The sequence below is a fragment of the Kogia breviceps genome, chromosome 6 (assembly GCF_026419965.1).
Source record: "Kogia breviceps isolate mKogBre1 chromosome 6, mKogBre1 haplotype 1, whole genome shotgun sequence".
Classification (NCBI taxonomy): Eukaryota; Metazoa; Chordata; class Mammalia; order Artiodactyla; family Physeteridae; genus Kogia; species Kogia breviceps.
The window spans coordinates 83,337,898-83,358,819 of NC_081315.1; the positions used below are offsets into that span (position 1 = coordinate 83,337,898).

Below are 20,922 nucleotides of genomic sequence, written 5' to 3' on the forward strand. Positions count from 1 at the left end.
ATACCAGTTTACATTGCCATTAGAGTATATGTGAGTCCCTGTTTTCCCCAACATTCACCACCAGTGGGTGTTATAAAATTTTAAAATTTTTGTTGATTTGATAGGACATTTTTGGTTTAGGTTTACATTTATTTAGCTGAACAAAATTCAATTTGAATAGAGTGGAACATATTTTTATGTTTATTGGCCATAGAATTTTTCTGTACATTGCGTGTTCGTGTCTTTGCTTGTATTTATTGGGTTACATTTTCTTCATTGATTCGTAAGAACTCTTGCACATTAAGGAAATTGACTTTTCGTTATATGTGTTGCAGCCCATCCTGTTTGTAGTTTGTCTTTGATTTTGTTTTAAGAAATATTTCTAAATTCCATTTAATTCTTGATAGAAAGAAAAGTAATGATTGGGACCAGTTTTTAGTTTGATTTGAAATTTAGATAAATTCTCAGTTTCAATCTTAGCTACTGTGTTTAGTTATTTAATTCTCCAAGCTAAGTTCAACTATTAACTGATGTGTGTTTTGGCACATAGGTATGTGCATATAAAGAATCTAAAATGGAGATTTCTTATATCATAATTTTTAAACTCTTCATTTCTGAAAGAGAACTAAGTACCATTAATGGTATTTTTATTATTATTACTATTTTGTAGTTTTAGTGACAATCACTTAAAAGAAATTTAATAAGCAGTTATTGTTAATCACACACTTGTAAGTTTGAGGGATGTGTCGAGTTCCTCGTCATAAAAATATGTTTTCACAGTAATGTGTTTTTTCCAATTAAAAAAATTGTCCATTTGAGTAATTATAAGGAGTCATGATCGACACTAGCATTTTCATTAACACTTCAGATCAAAGTGATTTTCATATAAATGTTTTCATAGTTTCACTTGGAACTAACTCTGGGACTGATAATTTCAGTTTTGGCATTTCCAAAAACATATTGTGTTAATAAGTTGCTCCATTGCCATTTTTTTGGTTTCCTTTTCTGTAAAACAAAGCCAGAGAAACGAGGTGCTTCTCAAAGCACTGACGTGTCAAGGACACATATGGATTTCAAATTGGAAACCTGAAACAAATATGGTAGGAGAACAGCAGAGGCACATGTATACTCTTACTATTCCTATTTAAAAATTATTATTTATTTATTTTATTTCGTTTTGGCCGCGTTGGGTCTTTGTTGCGGCATACAGGATCTTTCTTGAGGCATGTGGGATCTCTCATTTCAGTGCGTGGGCTTCTCTCTAGTTGTTGCATGTGAGTTTTCTCTTCTCTAGTTGTAGCGCGTGGGCTCCAGGGTGCCTGGGCTCTGTAGTTTGCAGCATGCAGACTCTCTAGTTGAGGCGCACAAGCTCAGTAGTTGTGGTGCGGGGGCTTAATTGTCCCATGGCATGTGGGATCTTAGTTCCCTGACCAGGGATCCAGCCTGCATCCCCTGCATTGTAAGGCAGATTCTTTACCACTGGACCACCAGGGAAGTCCCTGAGTTTTCTTATTATGATTTATGGCTCCATATTGTAAGTCAAAAATATTTTACCAATAGTTTGGAATTCTTATCAAGAGCAATTGTTAAGCACCCAAGTTAGTGAATTTCTATAGTCTCAGTTGAGATCACACTATACATAACGTTTTCTGTGTATGTCCTTGGCAGGGAGAGAGGTTGAAAGCAAATGGCTTGGATATGATATATTTTGTAAGGTGCTATCAGCTTGTCATGCAAATATGACAACTATGTAAATGAACAACAACAACAAAACCAAGAGAAAGTCTTAAACTTTGTGTATAAGTTTTAATTTTCAAATGTGGAATTATAGTTTATGCCGTGGTGTGATGAAACAGGAATTCTCATCTATTTCCAAGTCTGATTGCAAATGACAAACACAATTGTCAGCTGTATTAAAAAAGGAATGCTGAAGCAATGTGGCAGTAAAGTCATTTGGAGAAAGGCAGATACGTGGATAAGAAGCCTTTCTGAGGAATCATCTTCCTCAGTAGGAGAATGGTAAAAGAAAACAAGGATCTGTTCGGACATAGGAAGTAGAAAGGTAGTTGGGGATTTTGTATGTGGTTGTGTGTCTGTCGAGGTTGAGAGGAACAAAGGGAAATTATGCAGTGGTTTGTAGTCACAAATTAAACAGAGATTTGCAGTTCATGATCAAAAAGCTCGTAATGTTATGGATGACCAGGATCACATCAAATTCCCTTCATGGGAGTAATGTGATCCCAGGCACACTTAAGGTAGATGGTTCTTCCTACTGCTTTCAGGATGGTTAGCAGGGAAAGTGACTAAAGGAGAGAAGCAAAGAGGTTGTGCATGGTTAGTGTTGAGCTAAATTGGTAAGAAAGGAAAGGAAAATAATTGGCATTAACTTAATGATGGGTTGAAAAGGAGAGAAGGGAGCTAAAACAAGAGATTATTTTATCAAGTCATTATAATTTTTCTGATAACCAAAGTTATGCTGGAGATAAACATGTATAATGTTAAAAGAGAAGAACATAAAGAGAAAAATTAAATCACCCATATTCAATATTCTTACTATCCAGAGACAACCACATTCAATATTTTGTAATATTTTTCTAGCTTTTATTTCTATAGTATCAGTTGAGCTCACACTATACATACATTTTCTGTACTACTTTGTTAATCTCACGTGTCATAAACCTTCATTCATGACATTAAAATTCTTCATAAATGTAATTTTTAGTGACTGAACAAATAATATAATTTTTAGTGGCTTCTGTACCACAATTTATTTAACCATTTCCTCAAGGTGAAGCATTTGGAGAATTTCTAAACTTATTATAAAGAATTCTGAGATAAGCATCTTTGTATGGAAACTTCATTTTAATTATTTCTTTAGGATAGATCTTAATGATATAATTGCCAAGTGAAGAGAATGAACATTTTCAAGTCTCTTCATATGTATTATAGTTTTTGTTTTGTTAAGGAAAGTTTTGATCAGTTTATATGTGTCTTACTGAAGCGTGACATTTTAGCACTATTCATTAAAAATATTTGCTAATTTTATTGGTTAAAAGTGATGTTTTAAATATATTTCTTGCCTTTATTTATATTTATTTGCTTACCAATGAGGCTGAACATTTTGTTGGGTTTGAGAGTCATTTGTAATTCCTAGAAGTGAGAGATTAAAATACATATGCTATGCATATATGATAAGTACATTAATTGGCATATTTAATATTATTAGCATACAGGACTTCTAAAGAGATTGTAGAATATTATTTCAAGTGGAAGAATAGAAAGTAAAGGCCAAGTGATGTAGATCTTCCAAAGCAGACCATAGTCATGAGGGGAACTAAGTAAGTATGGCATCATGAAGCCCAACATGGAAAGAGTATGGAATAGACAAAGGGCTGGGTGGAGATGAAGGCCAGACAGTAAATGAGGGAGGCACCCAGTCACTATGGTCCTCGACCTCCACCCCCACCTCCACCAGGCCTCGGGAGCTTCTCAAGCTTTCCAGGCAGGCTCTTGTTTATGCAAGTCTGTATTTCCCTCAAATTTGGCAGTTTCCAAGGGTATGGATCTTTGTATACCCTCTCTCCCACCCACCCAGTGTGTCTCTTAAATGTGTAGCTTATTGCTTTTAATAATGGAGGTTGTTGAGACTATATTTTGTATATTTTTTGTTTCTTGGCCCTGAAGTCTATTTTCCATAGTGTGTGCATTCTTTTGAATTAAAGAACCATAAAACTACCAGAGAAAACTAGAAATGGAGAGGACTGCAGAGTTTATGCACAGTACATTTAGCAGTGAAGTTAAGGACTGAGGGTCTTGGTTGGCTCAAACCTAGATTTTAAAAAATAATACTCCACAATGCTGCCTGATGGTTAACAGCGCTCACACTGTATATGTGTGCTTTTACTGCTTACAACTGAATGCCGTGCCATGAAAAATGTTTTGCCCCATGTTACTGACACGGTATTATGGCACCACCCTTCTCCTAGCTGCTCAGGCTAAAATATGAGTCACCCTGGACACTTGCCATCCCACAGGTCATCCATTAGCCAGCTCTGTTCACCCTGCCTTTATGATACTACTCAAAGTTAACTTCCCTTCTCACAACCCCAGGGTTACCAGACTAGTGTAAGCCACCATCGTCCCATCCCTGGATGACCAGAAACAGCCTCCAGCCCATCTCTCCTCCTTTGCATGCCCGGGATCTCTTTTCTACATCGGAGTGATCTTAAGAAAAAGAAAATCAGATCTCATCATTTCTCTGCTCAGAATCTTCCATTAAGCCCAACAGAATCAAAGTCCTTGCCTATAAGCCCCTCATCTGACCCCTGTTTGTTCTGCTACTTCAGCATCACTCTTCTTTTCTTGCTACTCTTCAGATCCCCAAGCTTCCTCCCTCACTGCAATCCTTCCTTGAGAGAAAAAGGACAGCCTCCATTTTCTCCTCCTAACTCTGCTTTATTCTTCCTCATAGCATTTGTCACTATGCCCCCTCCCCAAAACATATATATTTGCTTGTTCATTATGTTTCCCCAGTATAACAGGAAGGATCTCGTCTGTCTTGGTCACCACTTTATCTTCAGTGTCTAGAACAAAGACGGTTGATGACCAGTAACCATTTGTTGAATGGTCAAATGACTCATATAACCAATTCAAAATTGAGTGTCTCGAGAAGTCACCATTTGCTCATAGAAAATTAAGTTCATTATGTCTAAACTGTTTGCTTCAGTACTATTTTATGTTGTCCTTTTTCTTGAACATATACTCTTTGCTAATTTTAGCATTCTATCTAAACTAATCAGCCTTGCAGTTGATCTTTTAAAAAATGTCCTCGTGGGTTTCCCTGGTGGCACACAGGTTGAGAGTCCGCCTGCCGATGCAGGGGACATGGGTTCGTGCCCCGGTCCGGGAAGATCCCACATGCCGCAGAGCGGCTGGGCCCATGAGCCACGGCCGCTGAGCCTGCGCATCCGGAGCCTGTGCTCCACAACGGGAGAGGCCACAACAGTGAGAGGCCCACATACCGCCAAAAAAAAATAAAAATAAAAATAAAAAATGTCCTCGTGTTTCTAATCAATGACCTAACCAATGTTTATAGATCCACAGCAGCTAAAGTTTTAATCTGCTAGATTCTTTTTTGTACAGTTTCTATTATTTCCATATTTAAAAAAATTTCTTTACAATATCTACTTCTATGTTCTCAAAAAGTAAGAGCTTCTTTAAGCAAAAAACATGTTCACAGTCTGTTAAAGACAACATAACTTATTTAGTACGTTGACAGCCATTCAAGCCCCAGACAATATTCAATTTCTTATTTGATTAAGGTATTATATTCATAAAATATATTATGTTTAAGGTAAATGCCAATGTTGATAATACCCAATTCCTGAAATTAAAAAAATTCTTAAGGAAAGAAGTTTTTTTTTTTTAATCACAAAGTAAAGAGATTTAGAGAAGTGCATGTTTTAAAGTTGTGAGGTTTGTGATTGCCGTATAACCATATTAGACTGTAAATCAGAATGCAGCCTACTGGCATCTCTGGCAGGAAGCTTTTGCCCGTGGACTTTGGTCAATTTGATAACACTCCCTACCTGACTCTGTAGCACTTAGTGCCTGCACAGCAGGTGATGCTGCATTTCACCCGGTGTTTTATATGTTTTAGTTGTTTGACATTTAATTATCTCTCGAAAAAGATTATTAGCTCCTAGTTAATAGAGTCCACATCAGGGTCCAGGTCTTTGACTGCTTTCTCCCCCTGTGCTTGAATACGTCCCAGAATATTATTGAAAATAAATACGTTTGGATGGAAAAGGACAGTACTTGGTAAGTCCAGAGTGGTAGGGGATTTCTGTGGTAATTTAGAGGAAATTAGTAAAACACCATTTAATTATTAAAGAGCAAAACTTACATAATACTTTGCAAGATCACATACTTCCTGAGCTCTCATTATCCTGATTGCTCATTGGGGGCGGCAGGGGAGGCAGTCTACCTTTTACATTATGACTTTTCTCTAGCAAATGTGGAACACAGGGCTTGGATTTTACACATTATTCATGACTTTGTAATAGGCATCTCCTCTCCACTTGCATTCAATATTTATTCTGAGCTTCCTCTTATAAAAATAAAGAGTCTGTTAAAACTACAACAGGATATATAAGGGTAAATAAAGCCTGGTAATTATGAGACACTACAGTCTGCTGTGGTAGAGAGGCAGAAAGGGATCACTTTAAAATCTAACAGGTTTCTAAGAATTAATGAAGAATGCTGCCTAAGATAGAGGAAGAGTTTAGGGAGAGAATCGTCTATAGATTTAAATTAGATTCTGTGACTTTTATAAATTATCATTTTACTCACTGAGCATTAAAGGTTTTCCTCCCTGGCTCCAAAGATACCATCTTATTCCAAAGGGAGTTCCCTGGCGGTCCAGTGGTTAGGACTCCGTGCTTCCACTGCTGAGGGCGCGGGTTCCATCCCTGGTTGGGGAACTAAGATCCTGCACAGCCACAAGGCGAGGCCCCCATCCCCACCCCCAAATGTTCCAAAGGTTTCTGTAAGTACAGAAATTCCTGTCACTGGCAGGCTCAGAGCAGCAAGGTCAAGGGTGGGTAGGTAGCTAGAGAGGTAGGTAATTAAGAGGAAAGAAAGGAGAGGGAGGAAGGAAAGAAGATTACTTACCTAGATGTGGTAAAATGTGATCTCTGAGAGCCAGAGTGCCTGGGTTCAAATCCTCATCCACTATTTGCTAGCTCTTTGTCTTGATCAAGTTACTCTATTTCTTATGCCTTAGTTTACTCATCTGTAAAATGGAGACATTACTAGTACCTACTGCAAGATATATTTATGAGGGATGCATGTGTTAATATATGTGAAGCACTTAGTAACAGTGTCTTGTATCTGACAAGGGCTATAGAGAGAAGTTAGCTACAGTGATTTTATTATAGATGGAGGTGATGAGTTTAAGTAAAAGTTAGGAAATTTAGGGGATGATTCTGCTTTGTGCCTCTTCATTGGCTGCTTCCCCAAATGTACCCTTGTCAGTGTTGTATGTAATAAACATGGGTGCTTGAAGTCTGTGGTCTCCTCATATCTGCCTGTGACACAGGAAGGTGGAGAACACTAGAAGGACTGCTTTTGTGACAAATATAAATTTTAAAGTAAAAAAAAAAAAGTATCCCTGGCTTGAGTAAAGCTTGGCAAGGAAGGAGTTGGTTGGATATGGCATAGGGTTATACTTTAATTTATTGGGTAAATCTCTCTGTCACTTTGAGAAGTTAGAGACAAACTCTGTAGTAGGCCTAATTAACATATAATATTGTAAAGCTTCTGGATTAACTCATGCAGTGCTGATGCTGGAACCCTAGATTCTGAAAAAAAAAAAGTTGGTAGACCTGATCCATGCCCACTTATCTCTTCTTCCTCTCTCTGAGTCAGTGTTCCCTGTCATGATGAACATTTCCAAGAAGTAGGGTCTCAGTCCCACATATTCCCAATAAGGGTGAACTTAAAGACTGATTAAATAGGGGTGGAGGGGGTGAGCTAGGGTAAGGGTGAGAGGGCATCCCACTGCAGCCCAGCCTGGCCAATTTAAACCCTCTGAAGTTCCCGCTTACCTGAGAAAGGAGGGGAAAATTCGTTTTACTTCAAAACAATCATCCCAAAGCACTTCCATTATCTCTTGGGTTCCTTTCCGTAATACCATGTACCTGGCTCTTACTGCTGTATTTAAGATGTCTGCTGCCTTGCCTATGTCCACATTAAATAGCTATACTATGTAAGCAGGAAGTACTTGACATATGATTTAAATGAGGGTAGGTATATGCTTTAAGAGTGTATCCCACTAGACATCTAATGGATTCCAAACTTAATTTTTATAGTAAGTAATAATAAATATACTTTCCCTTGTAAGACAGGGACCGTGCAGGATGGTCCCCCGCTGCTCTGGCCACACACACACACACACACACACTTTTTCCTTCCCTGCTGTTTCTTCTCTTTAGCTCTTTCATAATCTAACATACTATATATTTTACTGATCTATTCATTCAATGTCTATCTCCCCCGATGAGACTATAGGGTTCATGAGGGCAGGGATTTTTGTCTGTTTTGCTTACTGTTACAGCCCCAGTACCTAGAACAGTGCCTGCCACTTAGAAGATACTTGATAATATTGATTGAGTGAGTGAAATACACAAATATTAGTTATTATAATTTTACTCTTTAAAGCAATTGTACCAGTTGAGAAGATACCGTTTAAAATCTTTAAATGAAAGCCCTTGGATCCTTTTCTGATGTCCAGATAAGATAAACTCGTCAGCCCAGATATGGCAATGTCCATTATTTAATTCTTCCTGTTGATACCGTTAATGGGATATTTAACAAATTAACCAAAAGAGAATACATAAAAGTAGAAAAAGACTTTTTGGTCTAAAGTAGTGGTGGAAGAGGGCAGGTTAAAGGGATGTTAACAATGCATGTAGCTGAGGCCAAGGCATGTATATGTTGCGTGTATGTGGAAACAAAAAGTTGTCTTGGAGGCGTTAATTCTTTTATAATATTGCCATTCTTCTGGTGGGTTCTGTGTTTATCTCATACATTCTTTAGGAGGACTCACGTATGTATACCTGCATGCCTTCAGCTCTTTGAACTCACTTTTCCAATGTTGGTTAGTTCGTGTCATGACCAACTATTGTTGCTGACACTACCAATACAGATATACGGCATCAGTGTCAGTAATCGACACTTTTTCACATGAAGACTAGTACCTCAGTGTGTGTGTGTGTGTGTGTGTGTGTGTGTGTGTGTGTGTGTGTGTGTGTGTGTACAGTTTCTTCCTCTTATGCTTTAGTCATGCATTAATACAATGCCCAATTTCAGCAAAGGTTTTGAAATTCTAAATACATAGTGTAAAATTTACTTCTGGAAAACTATATACTGCTATTAAATAAAGAGCAAACACACATTCACTTGATCGTTACATCAGCTATATCTTTAAGCCTTTAGGTAAATGAAAATAAAAAAGAATGTTCTCCTAGTAGGATGTAAAAGGGACTTTAATAGATATTACCTATATTTAAAATAGCCCACATAACAATTTCCTGGCTTATTACCAGGTCTTCACTCATGCTCCAATTTCTCTTCTCCCAGGCCTGTCTGAATCTTGTTTCTTATTCCTTTTTCCAGATCTACCTTAGAGCTCATCTTGTCTCAAGCTTCTATTTTGCGCCTGTATTTTTTTTCTTTTTTTCTTTTCTCTACTGTCTCAGATCTCAGATTTGCCTGCTGTCAGTCCACTCTAAAAACAAAGTTGCCTTGTTAAAACAAAGGATGCTGTTCCAGGGATGACCAAGGCATGCCAGAGCTATCAGAAGTTAAGGCAGCAAATGTAACACATGTCTTCTCTGATGCCACTGACACACAGTTTTTATACTGATACATCTCCCTACATCGAGGGCTATGTCATAGGAGTCAGTGTCACTACCAGTAGAAGGGATGACTTTTACTTTTTCGTGTACTTGTCTATATTGTGTACATTTATAATAACTTGTGTGCATTGTTTTCGCCAAGACCGTAGATATCTGTGTGCCATATATGTATTTTTAAAATTAACTCTGTTCAAAGCAAAAGTAGGGGGAAGTTGCTCATTTTTTGTTTAGGGCAGGCGGTAGTTGTAATTATTGCTTTTAGATATTCAGTGAAAAGCTGCCCTGTCCTTACCACCTTACTCTTAAAATTTATCATCCTGAGTTGGTTTGTTTCCTATGTTTTTGCATTCTTGGTAATGTTTGGTATAAGAATTCACACATACACACTCTCTTACAAGGCAGATTTTCTGGGTTCCTTTTGTAGTCAAAAGGAATTTAGTCGAAAGTCAGTCGTTTTTTGGAAACACTGCCTTAGTATCGTTGAAAAATGGCTTCTATTTTCCTTTAATCAGAACCTAGCAATTTAGTTTTATACAATATTTAACATGATTATAATCTTAGACTTGTTCTGGATTTTGACCCTTTACTAAGTAACCTGCTGATAATTTTCTTGTCACTACTGATAGCTTTAGATTATTTCATTTGGGAGTAATAAAACTGTTTCTTTTGAAAAAATACAGGTAGATAAACAGGTTTAAAACTTTCTTGTCACTCTAGCCTTTTTACTTCCCATCCTGGCTACTTCAAATTGCTAAAGTTTATGGGATTTAATAAGGTTCGCAATTACAGAATAACAACTGAGGGAAAACTCGAGGTCACAAGTTTGAAATGTTTGTTTTAGGAAGAGTTTCAGATTTGTTCCTCTCTTTGTATGCTGTGGAGCTCATGTTAATCCTGGTTCAGGTGGTCCCAGATGTAACAGGTTAGCTTTCAGGAACCCTCCTCCAGTCCATCTTCTGGCCCCTTCTCCCCTTATCTCCCAGCTGCCTGAACTGACAAACTCAACCCCCCAGAGTGCGTTCCATCTCTTAACTGCTTGAAGAGGAGTGTATTTACTCTGCTTAAGTGCTTCAGTTCCTCCTGATCCATTGTTATGTACAGACTGTTTTTATTATCCATGCTCCTTTTTCTTTCTCTGTCCCTTCTATTTTTATCTGCCTCTTACCAATAAATCCATTTCCAGTTCCAAATGGATGAAGTAAAATAAATGAGGGTTTAGTTCTTGTGTAATTTTTGCCTCTATCTTTTTTCTGCCAGGCTTATCAGAAACCCAGTTATTGGTAGTGATTAGTAGAAAAGATGAAGGGCACTCATTCCAAGTTACGTACCCCAGATACAATGAAAAGAAAAAAAACAATATTTGCTACAAATAGAACATTTCTAAGAAATCATAGTAGTTTTTTTTGTGGTACGCGGGCCTCTCACCGTCGTGGCCTCTCCCGTTGCGGGGCACAGGCTCTGGACGCGCAGGCTCAGCGGCCATGGCTCACGGGCCCAGCCGCTCCCGGCATGTGGGATCTTCCCGGACCGGGGCACGAACCCGCGTTCCCTGCATCGGCAGGCGGACTCTCAACCACTGTGCTACCAGGGAAGCCCATAGTAGTGTTTTTTGAGTACTTTCTATATGCCAGGAAATTTTCTAAGCACTTTATATGTGTGTTCATACATAAAGTGTTTAGAACTCAACAACTCAAGTTAAGTAAGAATTACTGTTTTCTTTGCAGCAAGCAGAACAATGTAATGGATATCCATCTTGTTTCTAGGAAGGTGAATTTAAAAAATCATTTGTTTCCTTTTAGTCAGTATTGGTGTATGAATAAAATATTTCAGTTAAATTTCCTTCTCTATGAAATGTCAGAGCTTTTGTCTTCTTGGGTCTTCCCCAGATCCATATGTTACAGTAGGTTTGCTATTAAATTTTCGTGCTGCTGTTGAGCGTTTTGTATCTGGCAATTTTAACACTTCCCTTCTTTCTGTACCACCCACTCAAGTTCATTTCAGGTGCCCTTAGCAAATGACTCCCAAGGCATTTAAGTGGCCAAAGCTCATTGACCAATGAGGAGAGGTGTGCCATGTATAACAGAGTTACGCAGTTCCTGGATCAGGAGTGAAGTTTGCTTAAGGAAAGCTTTTGTTACCATTAGCCTGTTGCATCCAGATTTCAAGACTGGAAAGGTAGGGGACACCTTATTTGTTGTAATTGGAAGAGAGGAGTTGGTTAAAGTAATTTAGATCATGTAGAATAAACAAATGATCTGTTTTGTTTTTAACCGAAGGCAAAAAAAAAAAAAAAAAAAGATAAAAGGAAGTTTGTGAGAATTTCAAATGCTGCACAGTTTGTCAAAACCGAAATTCCTAAGCTAAGAACATTTTTAAAAAAAATTAGTTTGTCTAGCATCTCTTCACTTTAACAAACTTGAAAGAACTAGGTGGAAAAAAAAGTCATGTTTTCACAGATTGCTGCTATTTTAATTATGGGACAAAAAGCAGGAATTTATCAATAATGTCCACATTTATTTTCCAAAGTCATTTCAGAGTCAGTCGTTAAAGAAGAAATTTTAAGTGACATGTGGAAAGGAAAAATGAGAAATTAATGGAATTAGCTCTTCAGAGTTACTGCACAGAAGTTAGTGATAATGACTTTTCCTGAGTAAAGTGCTGGTATAAGAAGACTCTTGTATCAATCATTTTTCCAAAACAATAGTAAAGTTTATAAAATGGAATTAGTTAAGTGTAGGTTTATATACTTTAAAGACTACATAAATTAGTTTCACTTTTATTAGAACGAATAGTTTAGTTATATTTTATGTGCTGTTTAGATTTATTCTAATATTAACTCAAAGAAACCAGAGATAAAGAATCTTTATTTGCTTCTTTCTACCTGGAAATGGAGCGATTTGGATAGCATTTGAAGCTAATCCTGAAAAGAAAAACCCTCTTCATTATGAATAAAGTATGATGACTCAGTGTTGCAACAAAATGTATACATTAAAAAAAACATATATTATTATACTTATTCATTAGCCTACATCTAATGTTTAGTATCAGAAGATAAGTTTGAGTTCAAAGAAAAGTTTAAGTGGTTTCCCATGATTGCTTTTTCCCAGAAATGGCTTAATATGGGCTTTAAAAGCTGTAAATTTAAAAGCTGTAAATTTACAGCTGTAAAATTACAGCTGTAAAGCTGTAAATTTAAAAGCTGTAAATTTCTAACAGAAATTAGATAATATATTTGTTTAAAAATATAATATGAGAGATGTACCATCTGGTAAAAATTTTTTTAAATTTTTATTTTATATTGGACTATAGTTAACAATGTTGTGTTAGTTTCAGGTGTACAGCAAAATGATTCAGTTATACATGTATCTGTTCTTTTTCAAATTCTTTTCTCATTTAGGTTGGTGCAGAATATTGAGCAGAGTTAATTTTAGTGTTTAGTTAAAACTCTATTTTTGTTTAACTTGTAAAGAGAATTTTTTTAGTGCACATTTTCACTAGGTATAAATGCCCAGTGATTTCAGTTATCTCAGATTCTCCCCTTTTCAAAAATTATTTTTATATGCTCCTTTAAAAGACTTGCATCCTGAAATTTTCTACATATATTAGATTTGTTCATAATGCCACTTTATGAGAAGTTTACTCTCGAGATCTCCCTCATAAGTCTCTTGCTGTGGTCGACTCTTTGGGGGAGGTGGATGTAGATCGAGCACCAGTCACGGAGTTAACTATTCACAGCAGCCATCTTCTCTGGTACAAGTAAATGCTGTTTCTCAATTCCAAGCTGAGGTTCAAAGGTTTAGACTAACTTCACAGATCAGAGGTCAGGCACGAATTGCTGCAATTTGTAGTTCAGTTCTGCCGATATGACAGAATTTCACAGCTATGATGATTGCTTTTTCCACTTCTGCCCACAGGCCAGGCCGGGCAGTTAACAGCATAATTTGTACGAGTCAGCCCTTGGCACCCAAGTTTAATGAGTAACTAGCTGGTGCCTTAGGTTTCACTGGTACAAGGTGCACATTATAAAAAGGGTCAAATGTCAATGCACAAAGCTGGAGGGGGGGGCAGTTAGTGATATATCAATAACCACCACCTGTGAATCATACGTAAAGAATTAGTAACTTGCATTAATTTTAAAAATAATTTCTGTGATGTGAATGTTAGTGTGTTTGTTTTCTTTGCTACTAAAAGAGGTAGATTATTTTATTAAATGTTAGCAAGAAAGAACGATCTGATTAGAGATTATTGACAACAGTAGAAAGTGAAATTGCAGGCTCTGTTTACTCCTTTCATGGGGTCTCTGATTTCTCAAAAACTTCCTCAAATGTGCCAGCTTTTCAAGGATTTAGGGAACAAATTGGGTAATGAGGTATTTCTGAGCTCATGATATTTATGAGTATCTAACATTCTCTACTTTTCATCCAAAAAGTTAAACTCCTATCTTTATTTCTAACCCAAGTTGAGAATATATTTTACTGTTTAAAGTTGAATATTGAGATGCTTCAAAAAATTCTTAGATGTTGGGCCTTGAAAATCCATGGGTTTGCCATTCACAGTTTTGACTTCTCATAAAGGACTCTGAAGCTGCAATATAAATACATATAGAGTACTTTGTCACTTTTGTTAGAACACAAATTTTAGTTTTCCACTCTTCCAGACTGGGGTGTAGAAGCAATCGGATTCTTCCATAGAGCAGAATAATTAGAGCACAGATTCTGGTCTCAGACCTCCTGGGTTTGAATCCCAGCTTCATCATTTACAGTTAAAGGACCGGAGCAAATGGGCAGCCTCCCTCTGTTTAGTTCCCTCATCTCCAGGATGAGTATAACCATAGAATTTGCTTTGTGGGGTTGTAGTAATGGTTAAATAAGACAGTGTACACGAAATGCTTAGAACGGTGCCTGGCGCATAATAAGTACTCTGTGAATATTGGCTGTTATTAATATTATTGTTACATGCTTTGTGAACAAGCCTCCCCTACCCTGTACATCATCCCAACTTGTTTAGACTTGGTCTTTCCTCTGTTCAATTCAGGAGGGACACAAAATAAGGCATAGTCGGGTAAGGCAATCTGGGAATGTTTTAGATGCATTCTTTTTGAATATCATGGGGAAGTGTGTTTTTAAATTCCTCAGTTTCAAGTCTAGCACTCTTTTATATGCTAGTTTTCCCCCCTAATTGATTTGCTGTCACGTGGCAAAAGCTGTAAAAAAAGATAAATCCAAATCATCTGGTTTCCTTTGAGAGTTCTTTTCCTTTTCCCCTTTGGTGAGAAACATTTGAGTTAAAAAAGAAAAAATCCATAAATGATACCATACCAGTGGGCTAAATTCTATCCCCGATGATATGTATTATACTTACTAGAATTCATTCTTTCTTTCCAGAAATGCCAGAAATGAAAATCTTAAAAAAGTGATTTTCTGTGTTCTATTTCTTCATTTTATTCCTATGCAACACAGAAGTGGCATTTGAATAAAAACATGATACTACCAATGACAATATATAAATTATGTGCTTAGCATTAAAAAAGTGGTAACAACCCCTCACACTAATTAAACTATGAAGCGCCTACTCTGTGTTAGGATTGTGTGTGAGACACTGGGATTATAGTAATGAGTCAGATCTAGATTCTGCCCCGGGCAAGCTTACAATTGCCTGGAGAAGACTGCTATTATACCAACTACTGTAAGATTAAACCATATAAAGTTGCCAATATTCTACCGTTTTTGTGCCCCCAAACGGCAGTTTCACGAGGTTCAGGCCAGTGTTACGAGAAGGGCTGTGAGGGATTATATGATGTTTCAGGAATGTTTTGAGGGGCTCCAGGGATGACCTCTGAGGAGTGAAGTATAAGGATGAGAACAAGCTGGCTAGGTAGGAGCATTGGTGAGGGTTTAAAGCACTGGGAACAGCAAGTGACACAAGATGAGGCTGGAGGAGCAGCCAGTCTTCCTTATACCCCTTACTAGGGATACTGATTTTATTCTAAGGGCAGTGGAAGAGAGTGTAGAGGTTTAAGCAGGAGGGTGACATGATCAAATTGTGTGTTTTTAAAAGGTCACTTTGCCTGTCTTGAGAGCCAGATTGTTTGCAGCAGGCGAGAGTGGATGGGTCGAAGTCAGCTGGGATACTACTGCAGGCATCCAGGCCGGAGTTGATGGTTGGCAGTTTACATGATGCGTTCAAATGTAGTGTCTCATTTTATCCTTGTAACGACGCTCACATGTGGTGTTAATAGCAGCTTCAGTATACCGGTGAGGGATGCTGAGGCCAAAAAGCTAAGTGGCATACGGGTGGTCTCACACTGCTGGTGGCAAAGCGAGAACCAGAACTCTGTTACTAGGCTGTTGCCCTTGCCCTGGTAGTCTCTCCCGGTAGCTTTAGGCCCGTGTACTAGTGTCCCTGGGTGTGGGCAACTGGTTTATCTTTAGAAAGGATTTGTGGTTTTTGGTTTTTTGGTTTTTTTTTTTTTTTTTTTTTTTGCGGTACGCGGGCCTCTCACTGTCGTGGCCTCTCCCGTTGCGGAGCACAGGCTCCGGACGCGCAGGCTCAGCGGCCACGGCTCACGGGCCCGGCCGCTCCACTGCATGTGGGATCTTCCCGGACCGGGGCACGAACCCGCGTCCCCTGCATCGGCAGGCGGACTCTCAACCACTGCGCTACCAGGGAAGCTCAAGGATTTGTTTTTAAGAAACAGAATTCTCATTTGTTGGTGGAGGAGTCAGGGTGAGAAAGTTATTTTTAGCCTCGGTTTGTGCGTGAGAGTTGAGAGAAGCAGAACGGGACATGGAACTTGATATTAGATTGGAACATCCTTTGGGAAACAATACATTTATTAATTTCACATACTTATTTACCCCCTGCCTCATTTCAAAAGTGGATTTGAACAGCTTTCAAAAATACATATGGTAGCAAAGAAGAGAGGGTAAAAAAAATCAGGGTAGGCAAATTAAGATGATGCCACAGGCGTCCTAAGTCCAACAAACGATTGCCCTCAGATCCCACCATTTGTTGAAGAAGGACCCATGAGTAACTCTTAAGATTCACATGCCTGAAAAATGGAAAACAAACCAGTGTTCTGCTCAGAACAGCTTTTTCTTCTACTGGACTCTAAGAAAAATTTCCCCAGTTGGTCTTCCTAAAGACTTCAGGATATAATGGACAATATCCATAGCTTTTTCACAGAACGAGGAGTGGGTGAGGGGTTGGAATGAATGAATTAACCCAGTTTATGTCTGGAAATATTTCTTTTCTCTAAGAACTTCCCCACAAATTTTACATGACCTTCAGTAAGACCGTTTCCTCCACAGTAAAATGGAGGATTTGTACTAGAGATCGACTTCTCAAACCGGTGCCCCGAGACACCCAATTTTGTGTCAGGAGGAGTGTGAAGCCACAGGAAGAAAGTAGCATGTGGGTTTCGCTTGAAGATTTTTATGACAAAATAATATTAAAATATTTATGAAATGGGTTATGTTTGGAGCCATTCTGGAAAATCGGATTTTTCTGGAAGCAAATAGTCCGAAGAGTTTTACTTGGGGGAAATTTTCTGTTACTTGAATAGCTGTGAAAGGCACTTCAATAATTCTTCTTCCCACCATTAAGATTTAGCACAAAACTATATAAAACCTATAATTTCATTTATATATTAATAATTTGCTTCCAATTCATAGAGTTTACATGTCCATTACCATGATATTATTTCTCAAAGGAAAAAATTTGCCATTATAGAGAGAAAACTTAAAATTCTGCACAAATATGTGCCAGGAATGGTGCTTTACAAGTATTTTCTCTGTTCTCCATGCAGTCCTGCAAGGAATTAGCTCCACTTTATGCATGTGGAGACTGGGGCTCAGAAAAGTTGAATAAATTTGTCTGGATTCACTTAACTCGAAAATGAATAGTGCAGGAGTCTACATTTTATTCTGTTGCCTTGACAGGGTGGAATTAATTTCAGGGCACGGCTTGTAATTTGCACATTTATTTTTATTTGTCAAACACTGTGATGCTGATCATTAGGTATTATCCAGGATGTAGCATTTAGAAAATCGACCTCACAGACGAGGGTGAGGATTATATGCTTTGAGATGTACAGAGTTTAACAGCAATTACTCTATGATTTATTTGAGTGTGTGGCTTTTTTTTTTTAGTAGATCATTGATACTAAGGATTAAAGCCAGCTCATGATTTAGTTGTGTTTTTTATTAACATCTTTATTGGAGTATGATTTAGTATTTTGTTTTTTTAATTTATTTACTTTTGGCTTCGTTGGGTCTTTGTTGCTGCGTGCGGGCTTTCTCTAGTTGCGTCACGTGGAGGCTACTCCTTGTTGAGCACGGGCTTCTCATTGCGGTGGCTTCTCTTGTTGCGGAGCACGGGCTCTAGGCGCGCAGGCCTCAGTGTTTGTGGCACGTGGGCTCAGTAGTTGTGGCTTGCGGGCTCTAGAGCGCAGGCTCAGTAGTTGTGGTGAACAGGCTTAGTTGCTCCACTTCGCGGCATGTGGCATCTTCCCAGACCAGGGCTCGAACCCATGTCCTCTGCATTGGCAGGCGGATTCTTAACCACTGCGCCACCAGGGAAGCCCTGATTTAGTTTTATTGCTTGTGTTCCCATAAAGTTATGAATCCCATTGAATGCCTTGCCAGTCATTGCAATATAGTCATGGCAGAATAATTTTGGAGCTGTAACTGACTTTAGAAGCCATTTATTTATTTGTTTATTTATTTTGGCTGCACCGGGTTTTAGTTGTAGCACACGGGATCTTCGTTACAGCATGCGGGCTTCTTAGTTGCGGCATGCAGACTCTTAGTTTAGGCATGCATGTGGGATCTAGTTCCCCGACCAGGGATCGATCCAAGGCCCCCTGCATTGGGAGCACGGAGTCTTACCCACTGGACCACCAGGGAAGTCCCTAGAGGCCATTTAACTGGCTGGTTCCAAATTGTGCTCTATGGTCCTAAAGATCCTATGGTGTTCCCACACAGCCCCTGTGGATGATGGAGCAGAATGGATGGAGATGCTTCCCCATATCATCCCCAACCACCAGTTTAGCCAGCTCCTGTTTTATCAGTTTGTTTCTGCATCCAGGTAAATTTTTGGTGGAAGAAAGGACCCTACACCTAAAAAAATGAAGCAAAACAAAACAAATATTAAAAAACCAGTTTGAAAACTACTGGTAATCCAACTCTTTTATTTCTTCAGGGGAGCAGACTTTGGCTCAACCAGGTAAAATACTTTGCCTGAGAACACAGAACAAGGCATGGCAGAGCTAGAGTTAAAATCCCAGTCTTCTAGGTGCTCCGAGTCTGGTGTTGCAGCCACTCTGCCATATTGAATCATGGAAGTCATTTGTATCTTCAGATGGCTTAATGAGGGCTCTCCATAGTGAGGAGAGAATATTCCTGAAGTTTGGTAGATTATATTTCCAGATGTGAAATACAGGTAAAAGTTTTGTGCTTAGGATATATTTTAACGTCTCATCCCAAATACCCTTATCTTGAACTTGTTTCTTAATTTTTTTTTTTTTTTTTTTTTGCGGTACGCGGGCCTCTCACTGTTGTGGCCTCTCCCGTTGCGGAGCACAGGCTCCGGACGCGCAGGCTCAGCGGCCATGGCTCACGGGCCCAGCCGCTCCGCGGCATGTGGGATCTTCCCGGACCAGGGCACGAACCCACGTCCCCTGCATCGGCAGGCGGACTCTCAACCACTGCGCCACCAGGGAAGCCCTTGTTTCTTAATTTGAATGTTTTCTACATCATGACTTTTAAGATTATCCTAGGATCCCAAATCCTCCTTTTTATAGTACTCCATGCAAAGAACGTCCTCAGAAGAGTCTTAACTATTCATTTTAGGGCAGAATAACAAGTTGCTTTTATACCACTTCTAATCAGTTGGTAGTGGCTGGCTGGAGCACTTGTTTCAGTGGTTTCTGAGACCCTCTTTGGATTCAGCAGGTAAGAATGTGATGATGCATAGTGATGTGTGGTATAAGCCCCCAAATGGGGAAGGGGGAGTCCATGAGCTAGATAGTGTCATCTCTGTAAAGAGCGCCACCTTTTCTTTTTGTGAATCTATAAGCATAAAATATAAGCTACATGTGTATTCATTCCTAAACATTGTGTTGTGCATTTAGGAGTTGGTGGAGGGGGGGTGCGGATAAATAAGACAGAGGGGAAAATAAAACAAAGGAAGAAATTGGTCATTTTCTTATTACTGTTCCCTGTCTTTTCAAGGATAGGAGGAGGAATAAAGGGTTGCATTTCTTGGTTTGTAGAGACTATGATAATTAGTAATAGTAGTTCATTTTTTGAAGAAAATGGCCCCAAATTCGTAATGCACATATGAAAATTATATTCAAATATAAAACGTTCCTAGCAGTTTTTTTTTTTAACCTCTTAGGATTTGCCTCAAAGGGCACTCCACAAATTGAACTGAGAAATCCCGAGGAAGCTGCCTGAATCTCCTTGTATATTCTTATTCAACATCGTGTAAAGGACCAGACAAATCAAATTGGTGGTTTTTGGTAAGTACATCGTTGGTGTCCTTTTCTTCTTCACTTAAGGAAAACATTAAATTTTCATTCTTATGAACCAAGGTGTCTGCTGTATAGACAATGTGTACCTGGTGTATGTTTATGTCGCAACGTTAGTAGTACATACAACTTGATAAGTCATTTGGTAAGTCATTTTGAACCGACAATATAAAATCCTTATTTCTTTGTTGTTTACATCTTTGTGGCCCAAGAAGAAAAACTACTGCTGCTGATATGTGAGCATCTTAGGAATTAAGGAAAAAATGTGTATTGCTTATAAATCTGTCTCCCTCCCTCACACACACACACACACACACACACACACACACACACACACACAAACACAAAAGATCAAGGGTATTTCAATCAGAGTTGTCTTTTGAAATTTTGGTTGCAAGGAAGGGTCCTTTGTACAAGCTACAGAAGATACTGGTATGATCTCGAACAATCCTTGTGCCTTCTCTTATTTCTGTTTCCTCACCTGTCATATAAGGTAAAAATAACTACTGTTATGTTAGACTCTCCAAATCACGGCAATCCAATGAATTACAACACATGTAAATAGACTGTGACAACTATATAATTCACAGACAGAAGGTATTATTATTATGTGGGTGATAATCCTATGTATGCTATGGCAGGGACGCAGGCATAGAAGAAAGAGGTTGCTCGTATCAGCTTCACCCAGAACCCTTGGACGGGCAGCACTCCCGGCCACAGACACGGCCCTCACTTAGCTTTGAAAGGTAGAGGCAGTAGATCCCTGTGTGTTAGGGAGGGGCTACTGGTGACACTGATTGTCCAACAACTCCCCATGCTCCATCGAAGTCCCTTTTCATATCTTCTAGGCTGGGTTCTGGATTCAGGGACTCAGACATCTAAAATTGTTTTAATTATATATATTTTTTCTTTTTCTGAAAGCATATTAATTAAAGGAAACTTGGAAATTAAAGAATAACATAAAATTACTTATAATCCCACAATCGAAAGGTA

The 20,922-nt window shown here is 38.6% G+C and overlaps 1 protein-coding gene across 12 annotated transcripts in view; it reads left to right on the forward strand.

The window, feature by feature from the left end:
• The window catches only part of RBM47 (RNA binding motif protein 47), a 170,253-nt gene that overhangs the window by 114,124 nt on the left and 35,207 nt on the right, over positions 1 to 20,922 (forward strand). For 11 of the 12 annotated variants that reach the window (XM_067036217.1, XM_067036220.1, XM_067036224.1 and 8 more), the window contains one exon: positions 19,797 to 19,920. The gene's annotated coding sequence lies outside the window, so the exon portion shown is untranslated. Of the gene's footprint in view, positions 1 to 11,389; positions 11,574 to 19,796; positions 19,921 to 20,922 lie in introns of those variants that run through there. The other variant, XM_067036223.1, reaches the window with a different exon arrangement.